This window comes from Mauremys mutica, chromosome 6, assembly GCF_020497125.1.
Source record: "Mauremys mutica isolate MM-2020 ecotype Southern chromosome 6, ASM2049712v1, whole genome shotgun sequence".
Lineage (NCBI taxonomy): Eukaryota > Metazoa > Chordata > Testudines > Geoemydidae > Mauremys > Mauremys mutica.
In genome coordinates, this window is record NC_059077.1 from 58,792,925 (window position 1) to 58,796,239 (window position 3,315).

General features: G+C 41.4%; 1 protein-coding gene across 5 annotated transcripts in view; it reads left to right on the top strand.

Annotated features, from left to right (window-relative positions):
- The window catches only part of CAST (calpastatin), a 105,756-nt gene extending 102,789 nt beyond the window's left edge, over positions 1-2,967 (top strand). For all 5 annotated transcript variants that reach the window (XM_045020841.1, XM_045020843.1, XM_045020842.1 and 2 more), the window contains one exon: positions 1,631-2,967. The gene's annotated coding sequence lies outside the window, so the exon portion shown is untranslated. The remainder of the gene's footprint in view (positions 1-1,630) is intronic.
- Positions 2,968-3,315: the final 348 nt, after the last annotated feature.

A 3,315-nucleotide genomic window follows, 5' to 3' on the forward strand; every position in this document is an offset into this window, starting at 1 on the left:
CTCCTCTAGTTCAGGCAGACAGGACCCCTCACGCTCTGGGAAGAGCTGAGACCTACGCTCCTCCTGAGGACATCTTCGCTTTCCCAGGTCCAGTGTCTCCTGCTCCATTGGGTCACTCCCTCTCATCCATCCACATGTGCTTTTGACTCCTTCGCTGATGCATCCTCTGGAATGGTAGTCCTTCGTTCGGCTCTGCCATCTATATCTTTGCACCCTTCTCCTACTTGAGTACAGCTTGTCAGTCACCCACAGCGGAATACACAGAGGGACCGGCACTTGCAGAAGAAGAGAAAGATACTTACCTTATAGTAACTGGCGGTGCTTTGATATGTGTGTTGCCCATCTGTATTCCACTACCTGCCCTTCTTGCCATCTGCTTCAGATCACCTATTTGTTCACAGTGGAAAAGGAACTGGAGAGGCAATCTGTCTGCTCCCCTTTATCTCCATGGTCAAAGGCATAAGGTGAGCAAGGGTGTGTGTGCGGGCCAACAGACAATGCTTTCAAAATTCTCTGGCTGTGGAGTGCATACCTACCTACAATGGAATACAGATAGTGACCACATCTTGAAGAACTTCCGGTTACTATAAGATAAGTAACTTCCTCTTCTCTCTTTATTCCTAGATATACCCTCTTGTACAATGATACTTTATCTTGTTATTTACACCCTTAAAATATGCACAGGCAATTATATTAACTCTTAGGGCCTAACATATGACTAATTAATGACTATCAAATTCACGATCCATTTTGGTCAGTTTCATGGCCAGAGGGTTTTTAAATTAGTTGATTTCATGTTTTCAGATGTTTACATCTGAAATTTCATGGTGGTGTAACCGTGGGAACCTGACCCAAAAGGAGGTCATGGGGGAGGGGTTGCAAAGCTGTTGCAGGGGGTTGTGGGATTGCCACCCTCACTGATAGCTTCTTGCAGCTGGTGGAGGTACCTGGAGATGGGTCTGATCTCCCCCTGAGAGCGGCCATGCAGGGAAAGAGGAAGTCCTATCTCTCCCCAGACCAGCCAGAATTAGCAGCTGGAGCCTGGTAGGAGCCCCCCGGCTGGAGTGCCCTCAGCCCTGCCCCTGCCATTCCCTTCCAATAGCTAGATATAAGGGAGGTCTGCTTTCATGGTCCTTGGCATCTTTTTCAAGGCTGTGAATTTGCTAGGCCCTAGTTATAGGGTGTATATTTAGATCTTTTAATCTTTCCTCATAATACTGTCCTCAAAGCCTTTAATCATGTTTGTTGCTCTCTGAGTCCCTTCTAATGTGTTGATCTATGTGTCATTCGTGTCCCCAGAAGTAAACACAATTTTCTCTATATATATAGACACAAGGTGAAATCCAGTGTGAGAGAGTTTTATCTTCAGTGGAGCCAGGATTTCACCCATAGACAGAATTTATAACTTCTCTGTATGTGCGGCCCAATAGCACCTTTGTTTCTTTTTGCATTAGTACACTACAAATGATGATGCCTAAATCACTTTTGATATTACTTCTTCCTGGGATTCTTTCTCTGTGTTGTGTATTATTCTCCTCAGATAAAGTAGCTTATGTTTTTCAAGTTGAATTTCCTTTTACATGATAGATGTTTCACTGAATTTCTTCTCTGGAACCTTTTTTTCTTCCAGGTGATCGGCACATAGTGTAAAAAGTCTTCATTCTGCTGGTGGACAGTTATTCCCAAAGAACAAAAACTAATGCAAGAGCATGAGGTTATTCTGGGTGGTTTTTGTACAGTGTTATTTGCTGGAGGTTTTTCATATCATTTTTCCAGGAGTGAATTGGGGTGGTGTTTTTTTCCTAACCATTCATGTTATTGTATTGATACATTTTGAAACTTTTTTTTGTAATTTCTTCAGTTCTGAGAGGGAAAGGATGCTTTATATTTGTAAGAAGTCTATTTCATAAGAACTTAATAGCAATTCCAAAAACAGCCTGCAAACTTTTGCACATAATCTTCACATAGTGCCTGTAAATGTCAAGTAGAGTTCTCTAGGTATGAGCTAGCATTTTTAACATTGCAAAGAATGCATTAAGCATTCTAGGAATGTAATGAGTTTTGGTTAACCTTGGCCTTTCTAGGCTGGCTGTATAAGGTATTTCTTTGGGTGAATTATTGGTGAGAAATCATAGGTCAATCACAGATATTTACAGGATAGCAAATTAATAGATGTATCATCTCATCGTGGACTCCTAATAATAAAATGTCAAAAGTCTGGACAGTGCCTTTGTTACAGTGTAAAAAAGAGTCTCCCCTCTCTCAAATTATGTCACCACAACTGTACTCTTACCCTCTTTGTGCCAGGAGTTTCCTGACTACAGATGCTAATGCAAGTCACCTGCATTCCTGGCCATATACTGCAAGAGAGGGAAAGGGGGCCCCTGAAACTTGGCAAGAGTCAAATGAATGGGAGCTCCAAGTCAACAGAAAAGGTGGCACTTTTGCAATAATACCAACTCTCTGCCTCTCCACCCTCTATTGAGACTCCCAAAATGGGTGCAGGAGCAGAGCAGAAGTTAATGCTATAAGGAATGGCATTAACTTCCATGAACTATATTCACACGGTCCCCAGGGAAACAGCTGGCAAAGAGCAGCCATTCCCTGGCAACCATGTTGCAATGCTGAAGATGAGGATAATCTGTGAGCTACTTTCCCCAATTTCTGTGGGTTTCTCTCTTCTTTGTGCCTCGCAGGAGAGGGAAGCATAGTGCTATAAGTGCAAGATTCTGGTGTCCTTACTCACAATGAGTAACACTATAAATAGTCTCATTGACTTCAAGGAACTACTCAGTGTGAGGTAATGGTAGATGAAATGTTTGCCAGGGTCTCAAAATCTGGTCCTATCTATCTCGTGTTCCAGACAACCATTTTCTAGAGAGCTAATATGGAGGATAATCAGAATTATGACAACCTGACAGTCTGTATTGAGAGCCTGTGTCACACTAATAAAGTTTTTAGAATGCATTACTATGTGTGTCCTATTGTTTTTATCGTCCTATTTCCAATTGTGTATTATTGGATGACTCACTAAAGACAACAGAAGTGTGTCCACTAGAAATCATTAAAAAGTAGGCTTTGGGGTATTAAAAGTGAATGCAGTGCTTTGTGGAAAAACAGTAAAATGTCTGCCATCAGATCTTCATGAAAACCAAATATATTAACACCATAAACATAAAATCAATTCAGAGATCTAGCTACAATTTTTTTTTCTCATTTTGCTTTTAAATAACTCCAGAAGAGAGTCAGGGCCAGCTTTTAAGTTGCAGAACTCCATTTTTGTGGGCACAACTCAGGTCATGTAAATGTTTAAAT